The 17,286-nt window shown below is 42.3% G+C and overlaps 1 long non-coding RNA gene across 3 annotated transcripts in view; it reads left to right on the forward strand.

Annotated features, from left to right (window-relative positions):
* Positions 1–999: 999 nt before the first annotated feature.
* The window catches only part of LOC105480636 (uncharacterized), a 79,081-nt gene continuing 62,794 nt past the window's right edge, over positions 1,000–17,286 (forward strand). Inside the window, exons 1-3 of one of the 3 annotated variants that reach the window (XR_011613922.1) lie at positions 1,000–1,195; positions 2,954–3,135; positions 8,924–9,033. This is a non-coding gene — a long non-coding RNA (uncharacterized lncRNA). The remainder of the gene's footprint in view (positions 1,196–2,953; positions 3,136–8,923; positions 9,034–17,286) is intronic. The other 2 variants (XR_011613921.1, XR_011613923.1) reach the window with 2 other exon arrangements.

Raw genomic sequence — 17,286 nt, forward strand, 5'->3', positions numbered from 1 at the left:
CTCCCCACTACTGCTCACCAACCTCTTTTCCCCACTCCCACCCGTCTCCCACATGCCACTCCTTTTTCACCCTCCATCTACCGCAAAACTATTTGTCCATTGTCGTTTTCCCAACCCTCCTTCCCCTGCTGCTCGCCACCATCCTTTCCTCTCTCCATCTACCCAAAAACTTTTCTTCCCACTGTCTTTTCGCAAATCCTTCCCTCCCTCCCGCTCACTCATTTTCCACACTTTTACCAACCTCTCTTTACTCCTCCCACTTGCCACCCTCTTTTCCCCCCCATCTACCCAAAACCTTTTTACCTACCATCTTTTTCCCCACCGTTTTCGCAAAACCTTTTCTCCCTCCTGCTCACCCTGCCGTTTTTCCCCCTCCTGTTTGCCAACCTCATTTCCCCCTCCATCTACCCAAAAACGTTTTTTTCCCACCATCTTTTCCCCATTGCCTTTTTGCAATGCCTTCTCCTGCTCACCACCCTCTTTTCCTCCTTCATCTACCCCCAAACTATTTTCCCCCTCTTACCACTCCGGTCACGCTGCAATTGCCATCTCGGCCACCAGTCACAGTGAGGCCAGCTGCGGTGCCCCAGGCTCCAGCCTCCAGCACTTGGCAGGGGTCTTCTGCTTCTCCTCTGCCTTTAAGTTGGGCACGGAGCAGCTCCCTGGACAAACACTAAAGAACCCGGCATGGTTTGACTCCCCCCACCTCAGCATGCTTTATATGTGGAGTTATGCAAATGAGTTCTGGGACTACATGTTCTGATTGGATGAGAGAAAAATCTCTAGGCCTACTCTGATTGGACTTTATTACCATGTTCTGATTGGATGAGAGCAAGTCTTAAGATAACCAATCAGAACATGATAATAAAGTCCAATCAGAGTAGGCCTAGAGGTTTCTCTCATCCAATCAGAACATGTAGTTCAGGAATGTATTTGCATAACTTCCCTATATAAAGCATGTGTGGGGCGTGGCGCGGGGCGTGCGCGCGTGGAGTCAGGGTGTTCCAGGCTCTTCTCTATTGCCCGTCTGTGCTGGGCTTACAGGAGGAAGAGGAGAAGAAGGGGAGGATAACTGCGACATAGCGGTTTGCTTCGTTGCTCTTGGTCGTCGCGCCGGAGACTGCAGCCACCAGAGCAGTAGGAGAGTGGCCCACAGCGGCAGCATGGCCGGAGTGGTAGAAAGGCCGTGGGGCAGGTATACTATCAGAACTGCACTGCCTGCCTGGGGTGGGGGCAGGTTGGGGGGCTATCTGGGGTTCCATTGCCTAGGAGGGTTCTGGGCAGTATTGGGGACTGTGTTACTTGCGGAGGTAGAACAAGGGAAGGGGGACCGGGGGATGCTATTGAGGGCCGGGTTAGGTGCGCCATCAGGGGCCGTGCTGACGATCAAGGTGGGTTAGAAGTGTTATCCGGGCAGGGGCCGCTATGGGGGCTACCCTGGCTGTGGCTGGTGGGGGTTGGGGCACTTTCTGGGGCTGCACTGCTGGTGGTGGGTGGCGTGTTAGGGGCGCTATCTGCTGCAGTGTTGTCTGTGGCGGAGGGCGGGTTGGGTGTGCTATCTGAGGCTATAGTGCTAGCAGACAAGTTAGGGTCACTGTTGGGTGTTGCACCGCTTGTGCCAATTCGTAGGTCGGGTGTCCTATTTGGGTCTACAATGCCGGCAGTGAGGGGCGGGTTGGGGGCACTGTTGGGTGCTGCACTGCCCGTGGCAAGGAGTGGGTTGGGTGCACTATCAGGGGCTACACTGCCCAAGGCAGGAGGGTGGGTGTGCTATCCCGGGCTTCACTGCCCATGGCGGGGGGCTGGTTGGGTACGCTATCAGAGGTTGCTTTGTCAGTGGCAGGGGATGAGTTCAGTGTCATATTGGGGACTACATTGCCGGCTGTGGGGGGGTGGTGGTTGGGGGCGCTATCAGGAGCTTGCACTGTCAAGGGAGAGGCGGGTTAGGTGAGCTATTGGGAGCTGCCTTGCCCGAGGTGGGGGTACGGGTTAGGTGCGCTACTGGGGGCTAAACTGCCCACAGCTGGCGGGGTTTGGGGGCTCTGTTGGGGGCGTTGCATCGTCAGAGGCGGGTTAGGGGCACTATCAGCTGCTGCACTGCCCGTGGCGGGGGTCAGGTTGGGGGCGATATCGGGTGCTGCAGTGCTTGTGGTGGGGACGGGTTGTGGGCCCTGTTGGTTGCTACACTGCTAGTGGTGGAGTAGTTGGGGGTGCTATTGGGGTTACACTGTCACCGGTGGCGGACAGGTTAGGGGTGCTATGGTATGCTACACTGCCATGGGAGGGCAGGGGGTGGGGTGTTGGGGGCGCTATCTGAGGGCTGCATTGCTGGCAGTGGGGGGGCGGGTTAGGGGCACTATTGGGGGCTGCACTGCCGGCAGCAGGCAGCAGAGGTGCCAGTGACAGCAGTGGCCTCCATGGAAGGGACCGTCCTTCCCTCCGTGGACTCCAGGCTTTACAAAGTGATCTCCTCCTCCTCGTACTCAGTGCAGAGGGCATACAGTGTTTCTGCAGGAATACTGAGCACGGCACGGCCCCCCACACCCGCCGTGTTTATCTGGCTTATGTCCTCTTGCTCTGTATTGTGGAGACTGCCTGGTACACGGAGTAACGTGCACCACGTCGGGGACAGGGCTCTCTGGGTGGAGGCGTCAGGAATGAGAGCCCGCACTTGGGTGGTGAGGCCTGGCTGCGTCTGACTTTTTGCTGCTCCTGTTCCCCTAGGAGCGCAGCCCCGGTGGGCCCATTGATTCCTGTGGAGTGGGGAGCCGGGCACTGTGGTGTCTCCAGTGCCCACCACAGGCTCCAGTTCATGGTCAGCTTGGGCTGAAAGGAGAGGGTGGACTTTGGAGGGTGGGTGTCAGTGCCTTCGCCTGAAACTGGCACCTGACACCCAGTGGCCAGCATGACCAAAGTGAGGCTCTAATGCTACCACTGCCTGCATCTGTCCTAGTTTTTTCTGGCTTTGCCCACCCAGCTGTCCGTGCCCACCTAGAGGAGGAGGAGGGGCCGCCCTGCTGCATGCTGGAGGCTGGAGTCTGCAGATGGCGGGGTACTGTGGCTCGCATTGCTGCAGTTGGTGGCAGTGATGGAGACTGGAGACTGCAGCTCGACCCCAGCGATAGGAGGCTGGAGGTAGGAGGGTGCCCGTTGGTGGCCACGTGGTAGGATCCTTGTAGGTGGGGCTGGTGCATTGAGGGTGACAGCAGTGGTGGTTGTATTGGTATGGGCATTAGTGGTGGCAGCAGCAGCAAGTCTGTGGGCCGGGAAGGGGGTAGTAGGAGGCCTGTGGGGCCCAGGCTGGCCTGGGGTGGGTAGGAACCAGTGGGTGCTGCGCTGTGGGCCTTGGTGGCAGCAGTGGAGGTGCGGCCAGGGCAAGGAGGAGTTCTCCCCTTTCTGCAGTCCCTGGAGGGCGCCTTCTTCCTGCTGGCTCCTGAGCCAGGCGTGAGTGGCAGCATTGTCTCATTCTTAATAAAATTTATGGGGTGACTATTTGTATATCTTTTTGCTTGTTTTTTTTTTTTTGCGTTTTGTTGTGTTAATCTTGGACTTTTTCAAATATCACGAATCAGGGAGGGGATGAAAGGTATCATAATAGGCTTTCTAATTCCATCACTTGTTCTTTTTCCTTTCTTCCAGTCTGTTTTTTCTTATCACCATCGTCTTGTTCCTCTTTATTTTCTTACACTGCCGCTTATATTTCTGGTTTCTATTCTTGTTTCTTCTGTTCCTCCTGCTTTTTGTTTTCTTTGTCCCAAGCAATGGCCTTAACAAACTGAGTTAAAAACAAACTACTTGTCAGTGTGCTGTACTTTAATTTAATTTAATTTAATTAATTTATTTTTTGAGACGGAGTCTCGCTCAGTCACCCAGGCTGGAGTGCAGTGGCACGATCTCGGCTCACTGCAAGCTCCGCCTCCCGGGTTCACGCCGTTCTTCTGCCTCAGCCTCCCAAGTAGCTGGGACTACAGGCACCCGCCGCCATGCCCGGCTAATTTTTTGCATTTTTAGTAGAGACGGGGTTTCACAGTGTTAGCCAGGATGGTCTGGATCTCCTGACCTCGTGATCCGCCCACCTTGGCCTCCCAAAGTGGTGGGATTACAGGCGTGAGCCACCGCGCCCGGCCTGTGTTGTACTTTTAAAATAATTGGTCCATTACTGTGTTTTAGAGATGAGGAAACAAAGTAGTTGCATAATGATTTAGTTACTTGAATAGCTATGCTTTTGTGATCCTGTTAATGCATTTTAAGTAGTTATGCAAGGAATCAAAGAATGAAGCATTAAATGAAATGCAGGTACCAAACAGTCATTTCATTTCTCTCCCATATAGTCTGAAGATAAATGCAAGTCATGGGGGTAATAAGTTCCAATTTATAAGATCATTAAGCGAACCACATTGCCTTCATTTTATTTCTCTGCCACGGTTTTCAAGAGCGTTGTCATTTGCATGAGCAAACCTCGTGCATCACCACATCTTAGCAACAGGGAAGGGGGGAGGATCATGTGTATAATGTTTTAAGGCAAAGATTCACAACCAAAAACAAGGCTTTATTAACTTTCATCTTTAAGAACCTGCAGTGTTGAGCCCTGTTTTATTCCTAGTGTTACTGCCTTTGATATGAACTCTCTTAAGTGGTCCCTTTAGAAGCTAATGCATTCTATTGACTACTTTAAAGAAAGTCTCTATTGTATCATTTTTTTCAAGCCCACAGAAATGTATAAGGCCTATAATTTTTGACACTTTTTAATTATTTTTAAGGTTATGATCATGTAAAATACTGTTGATACATGTGAAAATATGCGTAAGTACCACTAGATTGCTTATTTTGAAGAGGTAGTGTCTAAATTTTTGTCCAGAGTAGATTGGTTGCAGTTTCTTAGGTGTGTTTTCAATACATTGCCTCAGTGTTTTAAAGTGTATAGAACTTTGAATATGCTTTAACCTCATATAGTCCTTTGTTTATAGGGTGTTTAATATTTCTAAAGACTAAAGATGTCACAGGCCTCTTTAAGGTTCAGTAATTTTAAGATTGGAAATTTACAGGGTTAGAATCCAACAAATTCAGAGGAAAATTGTTAAATTATATAGCTGTAGAGCAGGAAATGAAACCCAGGTTCTAAGCTCTAAGCAGGGCCATGAGCTACCACGCAAGGGCATCAGTGACTGGGCATAGAATTGGAAGAATTACAGGATGGTTCAGAGAGAGAGCTGTAGAGCCTCACTGTATGTGAACGTGAATTTTATGTATGTATGTATGTATTTTGAGATAGAGTCTCACTCTGGAGTGCAGTGGTGTGATCTTGGCTCACTGCAACCTCTGCCTCCCGGATTCAAGCAATTCTCCTACCTCAGCCTCCCCAGTAGCTGGGATTACAGACGCACACCACCATGCCCGAGTAATTTTTGTATTTTTAGTGGAGTTGGGGTTTCACCATGTTGGCCAGGCTGTTCTCGAACTCCTGACTTCGTGATCCACCCACTTCAGCCTCCCAAAGTGCTGGGATTACAGGCATGAGCCACTATGCCCGACTGTGAACATGAGTTTTTAAACTGCATGGTCCTTTGGGGTCCAGCTTCTCCATTTGTACAATGGGGACAGTACTAAGGTTTTCTTTTTCTTAGTTGACTGAATTATTTGCATAGTCTGTCATCTTGCTACTCTTGTTAACCCACATGAAAGGACCTAAGGTAATTTCTGACAGCCTGGGACTCCTTGTGCAAAACAGAAGGTGCCACAGACCCCATTTTAGGAGAAACCTTTGTTTTCCTCTTGGAACCCCAAGAACCGTAAGCAGACAGGTCCCTCTCAAAATCTAAGGCTCTGCTCTGTTTTGCCTTGCTTTACCTGACTTTTTTTGATTTGGGTGGGCATCAAAAATTAGGGGAGAGAGATCTAAAGAAAGTTGTGGATATGAATATATATTTATGGTAAGATAGGTTATGAAGGAAAGAAACTTATATGAGAGGGTCTTGTATGGCAAATTCTTGTCCTATAGTAGAATGACTAATTATTTAGGAAAGCAGGAAATATAAGACAAGTCAGAAAGTCATAAGATGGAAAAGAAAAGTTTACAACTGGCAGATACTGTCCTGTCTAGAAGTGTTGTATGTGTGATGTTTACATGAAGGAGCTCTGATTAATTGGATTAAGAGAGAATGAAAGCTCTTAAATAATTTGTTAGAAAAATAGAAACCCTAATGTCTTTTATTTCATGTGACTTCAGTAATCTTTGGGAAATAAAGTTTCACAATTATTGGTGGTAAAAAGTCTCCAAAATGTAGACATTTGGCCTAAAGTAAGTCAGAGGTTAAATTGGCTAAGGGCTTTAATGTCATAAACTGCTTCTTTGACTTTGGAAAATTGTTCAGTTTACCTGGTTTGGAGCCATAAGATTTCTAGGTAAGGCCTGGGGACGGGTGTAGTTAGTCGTGTCTCCTAGCTATGCTGGAAGAGAGTTAGACTTTATCTGCAGTTCTGATTTGTATCCTGGACTCAGCACCTGGTATGTAATTGAAACTGCTTACATTGAAAAGAAAAATTGTGTTTTGGTTTTTGAAAGGCATGGGAATATTTTTTTCCCCAAAAAGCGAGTTTTGGCAAGTTTGGAAAGTTTAAAAATTATTTTTAGTTGTAAGAAAATAAAGTTTAAGCAAGTTACAGAAGGTTTATGAAAATTAACTTTGTGAAGGATTCTGTGTGTGAGCAAGTTGACTGAAATTAAGAGAGACAGGAATGTTAGGTGTAATAAGTGCAGGTACCCTTCCACTTTATTTTCTGTTTCTTAGGTTATAAATATTCACTATGTACAACATTTCTAAAAACCCCTTCACTATAATATTAAAACGTAACTGTGTTCTCTTTGTATTGCTTTTTTTCTCATCCTGAAATTTCAATAGTAGATTTAGATTCAGAAGATGTTGGGGAAGCACCTTATGAGAGTGTTCTAAGTGAATTTAAGGCGAAGGGTTTTCTGTACATGGGTGGTTATCACAGCATCACTTGTTGCAGCAAAACACTGGGTATCGACCTCAATGTTTATCAATGAGGAACTGTTTGGATAAATGATGATTTGTGCCTTGCATGGCTCAACTATTCAAAAACACTCTCTTTTCCTCACTTGCCTTACCTTTGGTTCTGGGCCTGGAGCCTTTCAGAGGTTACTCTGGACAATGGACTCCCGTGTCCTGTGACTAATCTGGACAGCGGCTTCCTATTTCATTCTTCACCATCTTCCAAAAATTTGTGAAGATAATTTCTTTCTTGATGACCCCATACTGTTGGTTTACTTTGCAGTTAACAATTTCATGCCTTCACTAGATTATCTGTGTGAAGGTGTGGGGTGTATGTATTCATACTCAGGAAGGAGCAGAGGAAGACAGCCACAGCCAAATGAGTAATCTTACACTAAATGTTCATTATAAGAATGTCGATACATTCATAGATGGTAAATCTGTCAGTAATGTTTACTTGTATGATTCTTGGTTAAAACCACACTCACTGGTGATAACTGTGCTGAATGGATCATAGGTGTTATACTTATGTGTGGGAATTGCATTCAAACCACCAATGCCTACCTACTCAATTTTTGTTGCCTTTTGGTTAAAAACTCTTGTGAATGTTTCCCTGGCATGCAAATATGGGAACTGCAGTTTGATTCTAAGTAGAAACACTTCGGTAGTTGAAATGCCATAAGAAGACATACAGCTGTTAATGGGCAACAATTCACTGTTGGTTAGGAATTTACATTGCTACTTACCATATCCTTCTTTATCCAGACTTTGTGCCAAGAAAATGAAATTTTCGTTTTTAAAATTTTTCTCTAGAGTAATTGTACAATATGGCTGTTATCAAACCTGATGCCGTAATTAGTAGAAAAGGTCTAGAAATTAAAAGAAAACTAATATTTTCCACCTATGGTTAAATTAATTGCAAAATAACATTAATTTTGATTGTCAGATTGGAGACAAGCTTATTGCTAAGGGTGAAATAAAACGTAATGTGTTGCTGGTGCTAATTCTAAAGCGTTTGAGCACTTTATTTCTTTACAAAGGCCCAATCTACTCATGTGTCCTTCTGTAAATAATCCTGCTCTACCAGCATCCTATGTAAATTTTAAAAATTATAGTTCTTATATTAGATTGTAACAAATGTTCTTGTTTAATTATATGCAATGCAATCTTGTTATAAGCTCACATTAGCTTGTCTTATTCCCTGTATGTTTGTTGTAAAATGTGTAGTCCTTTTCAATATATGATAGCTTAAGGATGGATTTAATATTTTGTTTTAGAACCAAAATCTTTTATCTTATATACAGGAAAATTATATTCATATTCAGAGATCAGCAAACATTTCCTGTAAAGGGTGAAATGGTAACTATTTTCAGGTTTTCTCAGCTTGTGGTCTCTGACAATTAACCTCTGAAGTCATACCCAGGCAGCAGCAATAGTGTTTAAATAAGTTACTGGGGCTGTGTTCCCATAAACTTTATTTACAAAAACAAGTGGTGGGCCAGATTTTGGCTGCAGGGTATAGTTTGCGGACCCCTGAACAATGACTTTTTCTTGAAACAACACAATTGAATTGAGATTTGAAAGAATGTTGAAGCAGCATTGTTTGGGGTAATATCTGAGGTTTGTCATCTAACACTAGGAAAATCAGGGATGTAGACACACAAGAAGTGAGTTCAAGAGTGGTGGATTAATAGGTGAAAGAAAAAGAGAATAGCTCTCTCTTTTGCAGGGGGAGAGGGGCACCTGAGTGGGTCTTCCGGTTTTGTGGTGAAATGCACAAGGTTTTATAAAGGAGCTTGAGGAGGTGGTGTCTGACTTACGCAGGGCCGGAGAGATTGGTTGAACCAGGTGTGACGTTTGCATGGTACATGAAGAAGCTGGCCATCCCACACTAATCTTTTATTATGCAGATGAGTTCTCTACCTTACCGGCACCGTATTGTTTGTTCCTTACTGTACCTGTGGTTGACAGAGAAAAGGGAAGGTGGAGCGCCCCCGTGTTGAGCATGCCTGGCCCACAGGTAGGCTTTTCCTATTGGCACAGCTGCCAGCATTCCCATGTGAGCTTATCAATGTCTGTAGCTCAGTTTTACAGGATGCTCTTTGTTAGAAAAGAAATGATACAGGGGCCTCTTTTCATTAAAAGGAAAACCTTACCTAGGACTTCCTTACACTCACTATCTGCCTACATAATTTCTGCCTTCATCAATGTTGCGTGTGCAATAGAGAAGGTGACATGTAGGGAGCTGTGCCAGCAGGGGTTGGATATCTCTTGATGATATTATTACAGGCCGGGCACGGTGGCTCAAGCCTGTAATCCCAGCACTGTGGGAGGCCGAGATGGGTGGATCACGAGGTCAGGAGATCGAGACCATCCTGGCTAACACGGTGAAACCCCGTCTCTACTAAAAAAATACAAAAAACTAGCCGGGCGCGGTGGCGGGCGCCTGTAGTCCCAGCTACTCCGGAGGCTGAGGCAGGAGAATGGCGTAAACCCGGGAGGCGGAGCTTGCAGTGAGCTGAGATCCGGCCACTGCACTCCAGCCTGGGCGGCAGAGCGAGACTCCGTCTCAAAAAAAAAAAATAAAAAAAATAAATCTTTATTACAGAAAAGCAAATGAGTAAATCTGACCAACTAAATAGGCTCCCGGTGTCCCTGTTGGTGTCCATATCATGGAGATGACAATGATAGTGGCTCTGAAGAAATCTTCTATAGAAATAGTGGCTGCCAAGCCAAACTGGGTGGTCTGATTGTGTTTTGTTGGCATGAAGGCCTCTTGATGTCATGTCCTCCAAAAGCCCCTGCATGAGTCCTCTGGAAGTGAATATCCAGTCCTTTCTTTTCGATTTTTATTCTGGGTTGAAGGCTCTTCGTCGTCAGCTTCACAAGAATGCTTTAATCCTTTCTTTTCTTAAGGCCTTTCTCTCAGGCTTTTTCCCGACCAAACTCTCTCTTGTCTCGGGGAATATAATAAAGGCAGTGCTATGAATTAGAAAGTTTACTGGCTTGGGAGTTAGGAGACCTCACTTCTAGAAATGCACTGTCCAACATGGTAGTTCCAGTTATTAGTCATGTGATCATTTGAATTTAAATTCATTAAGATTAAATTGCATTAAAAATTTGACATCTCAGTTGCACTAGCCACATTTTAAGTGCTCAGTACTCAAATGTGGCTACCATGTTGGAGAGAACAGAAGAGTGTGTGCATCATCACGGAAAGTTCTTACTGGCCAGCCCTTCGTAGAACTAGCGGCACCACTCACGCCGTGTCTGTTGGCCCCAGCTTTTACATGTGTAGAAGGAAAGGGTTACACCAGTTGCATCATCATCAATTGTAAACTTTTGAAAAAATCCAATTCCTGTGCCTCATTCTAGACTTACTAAGTCAGAAACTCTGGGGTTGGGCTCCAGAAATACATATTTTAACAAGCCCTCCAGATGACTTGGAAACATCCTAAAAATTGAGAATATTAGACTATTGTTAAGATTTTAAGTCCTGCTAGCTTTGAACTGCTACCACTCAAAAACGTAGGATACTAGAGGCTGGGAAGGGATAGGGAGAGACTTGTTAAAGTCATGAACCAAAAGTATCTGAGACAGGTTGCAATCAATTTTGAAAGTTTATTTTGCCAAGATTAAGGACACAGCCTCAGGAGGGTCCTGATGACATGTGGCCAAGGTGCTTGGGGCACAGCTGCGTTTTATATGTTTTAGGAAGAGATGAGACATCAGTCAATGTGTGTGAGATGTACATTGCTTCTGTCTAGAAAGGTGAGACAAGTTGAATCAGGTTTGGGGATGGGTGCTTCCAGGTCATAGGTTAGATAGGAGACAAACGGTTGCATTCTTTTGAGTCCTAATTAGCCTATCACTGAACACACAATCTACATGGGAGATGCCATGGAGGAATAGTCACTCATGCCTGAGTCTGGCTTAGTGAATCTGCATTTTTAGTAAACAACTGGGCAGAGAAAGCCATCAGATACATATTTGTCTCAGGTGAGGAAAAGGATGACTTTGGATTCTGTCCTTTGTCCCCTACCTGTGAAGATAATCTTATCAATTTACATTGCCAGTGTGAAATTCAACAGAACTGTTTTAGGGTAACGATCTTGAGACCTGAAAGAAATTTCCTTTCTGACAAATTATGAGGGAGGTATATAGCTTTTGAAATCTTTGTAGTTACCTTATTTAGAAATAAAATGGAAGGCAGGTTTGCTTGATGGAGTTCCCAGCTTGACTTTTTCCTTTGGCTTAGCGATTTGGGGATCCAGGAGATTTATTTTCCTTATTTTTCCTTATTTTCTGGTCACTATACGTTTTCTGTTGTGAAACATTACTATGTCCCCTGTGAATATATACAATTACTTGTCAATAAAGAACAAAAATCCCCAAACAATACAAATGTATTGTTAATAGGAGATTCATGAAAGCAACATTCTCTTACCCAGGAAGGAAGATTACCACTTTCCTTAGGGAATCTAAGAAGTGACAGTTTTTAGTCTATTGAACCTTTATAAAATACGAATATCCAGTCCTAAAAATTAGAAAGTGTATCTGAGAAAGTACACTGTGATGTGCTGTATTCATAAAATGGAACCTGTGCTTTGGTTTAACAAGTTCAAAACACTATTGTGTAGTCTAAGAAGTGATGTTTCTGAACATGTTGAGCCTTTATACAAAAATACAAATATTTAGCCCTAAAAACTAGAGACAAGCTATCTGTGAAAATGCCTTGTGATGTACTGTTTTATATCACAGAATTGAACTTGCATTTTGATAAAACAGCTTCCAAACACTTTTCTTGTAGAATCTAAGAAGTGACATTTCTCAGTCTATGAGCCCTTATAAAAATGTATGAATATCCAGCCCTAAAGACTAGAAACAAGTGATCTGTCAAAATGCTTTGTAATGTGCTATTTTATCTCACAGAATTGAACCTGTGTGTTGATGAATTAGATTCCAAACTCTCTTATTGTAGAATCTTAAAAGTGACATTTTAGAGCCTATTGCGCCTTTAGAGGAAGGTATGAATGTCCAAAATACTAGGAAAAAAGCTATCAGTGAAAAAGCTTTGTGATGTGCTGTTTTATGTTACAGAATGGAACTTGAGTTTTGATGAAACAGCTTTCAAACACTCTTTTTGTAGAATCTAACAGTGACATTTCTGAGTTTATTGAGCTCTTATATGAACATACAGATATTTAGTTTCAAAAACTAGAGACAGTGCCGAGCACGGTGGCTCATGCCTGTAATCTCAGCACTTTGGGAGGCCAAGACGTGTGGATCACCTGACGTTGGGAGTTTGAGATCAGCCTGACCAACATGGAGAAACCCTGTGTCTACTAAAAATACAAAATTAGCCGGGCGTGGTGGTGCATGCCTGTAATCCCAGCTACCCGGGAGGCTGAGGCAGAAGAATTGCTTGAACCTGGGAGGCAGGAAGTTGTGGTGAGCCAAGATCGTGCCATTGCACTCTAGTAGCCTGGGCAACAAGAGTGAAACTCCATCTCAAACAAACACACACCATACAAAAGCTATCTGTGAAAATGCTTTTTGGTGTGCTGTTTTACGTCACAGAATGCAACCTGTGTTTTGATGCAGCAAGTTCAAACCACTCTTTTTGTAGAATCTAAGAATTGATTATTTTGATCCTATTGAGCTTTCATAAGAAAATATGAATATCCAGTTGTAAAAACTAGAAATAAGCTGTCTGTGAAAATGCTTCGTGAGGTGCTGTTTTATATCATAAAATTGAACCTGGGTTTTGATTCAACAAGTTGAAATCAGTCATTTTGTAGAATCTGTTGACCTCGTGATCTGCCCCCCTCGGCCTCCTAAAGTGCTGGGATTGCAAACGTGAACCACCATGCCTGGCTGAAAGTGCTTTTTGATATGCTGTTTCATAACACAGAATTAAACCTGTGTTTTTATGAAACAGGTTCCAAACACTTTGTAGAATCTGAAAAGTGATGTATCCAAGCCTTTTGAGCCATAAGAAAACAGGAATATTTAGCCCTAACTGCCAGAAGCAAGCTGTCAACACACTTTGTGATGTGATGCTTTATATTACAGAAATGAACTTACGTTTTGAGGAAACAGGTTCAAAACCCTATTGTAGAGTCTTAAGAAGTGACATTTCTGAGCCTATTGGGACCTTATAGGAACATACAAATATCCAGTCCTAAAGTCTAGAAACAAGCTATTTCGGAAAACACTTTTTGATGTGCAATTTTATAATACAGAATTGAACCTGCATTTTGATAAAACAGGTTCCCAACTCTCTTTCTGTAGAATCTAAGAAGTGACATTTCGAATCTATTGAGCATTTATAGGAACATACGAGTATCTTGTAATAAAAACTAGAAACAAGCTATCTGTAAAAACACTTTGTGATGTGCTATTTTATGCCATGGAATGGAACCTGTGTTTTGCTTCAACAAGTTCTGAACTCTCTTTGTAGAATCTAAGAAGTGATGTTTTTTACCTTATTGAGCCCTCATAAGAAAATACAAACATGCAGCTATAAAAACTAGAAACAAGCTATCAGCGAAAACACTTCTTGATGTGCTGTTTCATATCACAAAATTGAACCTGTATATTGATTAAACATTTTCCAAACAATTTTTTTGTATACTCTTAAGAAGTGACATATCTGAGCCAATGAACCCTTACAGGAACATACATATATTCAGTCCGAAAAACTAGAAACACGCTATCTGTGATAACGATTTCTGATACGCTGTTTTATGTCAGAAATGGTACCTGTGTTTTGATTCAACAACCGTGAGACATTCTTTTTGTATAACCTAAGAAGTGATGTCACCAAACCTACTGAGTTTTATACAAAATATGAATAACCCTAAAAACGAGAAACAAGTTATCTGTCGAAAATGCTTTGTGATGTGTTTTATATCAAAGAATGGAACCTGAGTTTTGATGAAACAGCTTCCAAACACACTTTCTGTAGACTCTAAGAAGTGACATTTCCGAGTCAGTTGAATTCTTACAGAAAAATACAAAATCCAGTTCTAAAAACTAGAAACAAGCTACCTGTAAAAATGCTTTGTGACATGCAGTTTTATGTCACAGAACGGTTCCTGTGGTGATTCAACATGTTCAAAACACTCTGATGTAGAATCTAAGAAGTGCTGTTTCCAAATCTATTGAGCTTTTATTAAAAAAGTAAAAATATCCATCCCTAAAAACTAGAAAAAAGTTATCTCTGAAAATGCTTTGTGACATGCTGTTTTATGTCACAATGGAATCTATTAGACAAACATACAAGTATTCACTCCTAAAAATGAGAATAAAAAAACTGTCTCTGAAAATGCAGTGTTATGTACTATTTTATGTCACAGAATGGAACCTGCATTTTGATGAAACAGCTTTCAAACACTCTTTCTGTAGAATCTAAGAAGTGAAATCTCCAAACCTGTTAAGCCCTTATGGGAACGTACGGATATCCAGTCTTAAATACTAGAAACAAGCTATATGTGAAAATGCGTTGTGAAGTGCTGTTTTATGTCACAGAGTGGTACCTGTGTTTTGATTCACCAAAGTTGAAACACTCTTTTTGTAGAATGTAAGAAGTGACATTTCCAAACCTATGGAGCTTCTATAAGAAAATATGAATATCCAGTCCTAAAAACTAGAAATAAGATACTTGTGAGAGGCCAGGCGCGGTGGCTCACACCTATAATCCCAGCACTTTGGGAGGCCGAGGTGGGTGTATCACGAGGTCAGGAGATCGAGACCATTCTGGCTAACATGGTGAAACCCCGTCTCTACTGAAAATACCAAAAAAAAAAAAAAAAAAAAAAAAAAAAAAAAGCCAGGCGAGGTGGTGGGCGCCTGTAGTCCCAACTACTCGGGAGGCTGTGGCAGGAGAATGGCGTGAACCCAGGAGCGGGAGCTTGCAGTGAGCCGAGACCGCGTCACTGCACTCCAGCCTGGGCGACAGAGCAAGACTCCGTCCCCAAAAAAAAAAAAAAAACAAAAAAAAAAACCTGTGAGAACACTTTGTGATGTGCTGTTTTATGTCGCAGAATGGAACTTGTGTTTTGAGTTGACAAGTTCCAAACACTCTCTTTGTAGAATCTAACAAAGTGACATTTCCTCTCTTACTGAGCCTTTATAGGAACATATGAATATCCAGTCCTAAAAATGAGAAGAAAAAAAAGTTATGAAATTGCCTTGTGATGTGTTGCTTTATGTCACAAAATGGAACCTTTTTTATTCAACACGTTCAAAACTGTTTTTGTAGAATCTAAGAAGTGACATTCTCAAACCTATTGAGCCCTTGTAAAAAAATGCAAATATTTAGTCATAAATATTAGAAACAAGCGCTCTGTGAAAACGCTTTGTGATGTGCTGTTTTATATCACAGAATTGAACCTGCATTTTGATGAAACAGCTTCCAAACACACTTTTATACAATCTAAAAAGTGACATTTCCTAGCCTCTTGAGCCCTTCTAGGAACATGGATATCCTGTCTTAAGAACTAGAAACAAGCTATCTGTGAAAATGCTTTGTGACATGCTGTTTTATGTAGCAGAATGGAACCTGTGTTTTTAGTCAACAAGTTAACTCTTTTTGTAGAATCTAAGAAGTGACATTTTCTATTTCATTGAGCCCTTATAAGATATTAATATTCAGTCCAAAATATTAGGAAAAAACCTACCTGTGAAAATGCTTTGTGATGTGCTGTTTCATGTCACAGAATTGAACCTGCTTTTTGACGAAACGACTTCCACACACTTTGTAGAGTCCAAGAAGTGACATTACTGAGCGTATTGAGCCTTTATAGGAACGTACAAATATCCAGTTCCAAAAACTAGAAACAAGCTGTCTGTGGAAATGCTTTGTGACGTGCTGTTTTATGTCAGCAATGGAACCTGCCTTTTGATGAAACAGCTTCCAAACAGTTTTTTTGTAGAATCTAATAATTGACATTTCTGGCCCTATTGAGCCCTTATAGAAACATATGAATATCCAGTTCTAAAAACTAGAAGGAAGCATCTGTGAAAATGCTTTGTGATGTGCTGCTTTTTGTCACAGAATAATACATACTCTTTGATTCAACAAGTTCAAAACACTCTTTGTAGAATCTAAAAAGTGAAGTTTTCGAGCCTGTTGAGACTTGATTTAAAAATATGAATATTCATCCCTAAAAACTAGAAGCAAGCAATCTGTGAAAACGCTTTGTGGCATGCTGTTTTATGTTACAGAATGGAACGTGCATTTTGATGAAACAGCTTCCAAACACTTTTTTGGTAGAATCTAAGAAGTGACATTTTGGAGCCTGTTGAGCCCTTAAATAGTATAGAAAATATGAATATCTAATCCTAAAAACTAGAAACAAGCTATCTGGTAGAACGCTTTCTGATGTGTGCTGTTTTATGTCGCAGAATGGTACTGGGATTTCAGTTCAGCAAGTTTGAAACTCTTTTTATGGAATCGAAAAAGTGACATTTGAGAACCTATTGAGCCATTATAAAAAATTCAAATATTCAAATATTAGCCATTATATGGAAGCAAATGTTTCCACACTACACATCTGACAAAGGTAGGATCTGTCTTAAAGTCCTTAAATAAGTCAGACCAAAAAATCCAATTAATAAATGGATTAGGGACATGAACATACACTGCTCAAAAGATGTAACAGCCACCAATAAACATGAAAACATGCTCAACCCTCATTAATCATCAGAGAAGTGCAAATCAAAAGCACACTGGTCAGAACGGTGATTATGACACAGTCCACAAGAACAGATACCAGCAGGACAGAGGAGTGCCTCCGGGCAATTGATCATGATGCTTATGGATACTCATTTAGTGTTATTAACGAATTTCACAACAAAATGATCACCAGACAAAACTACAATATTTGTTTTTTTTTCCCTGCGAAAGGAAAATAAAAACTTGGAATGCCAATTTACTATGCCAAAAGGAAAAGTTAAGCTGAAAGCTGAGTCACGCAAGAAACTGCCTTTCTTTTTTTTCCTAAGCAGATAGCTACTGATAAACGGTTAAATTTCTCCAGAGGTACCTACTCTATGTTCACCTTATGTAAAGTGCTGATTTACTGAGCTAGGAGACAAATTAAGTAACTGACTATTCCTCTACCTGCTTGTTTTCTCTTGCAACTTATGGATTCAGTAACGTGACCATACCCTCCCTCTTTTCCCCTCAGCCTTCCTTTTCTCCTCTAAATATTGAAGCCCTAAAATATTTTTGGAGAAAGGCACAGACCTGTCATCCAGGCATGTC

Source organism: Macaca nemestrina, chromosome 15, assembly GCF_043159975.1.
Source record: "Macaca nemestrina isolate mMacNem1 chromosome 15, mMacNem.hap1, whole genome shotgun sequence".
Taxonomy (NCBI): domain Eukaryota; kingdom Metazoa; phylum Chordata; class Mammalia; order Primates; family Cercopithecidae; genus Macaca; species Macaca nemestrina.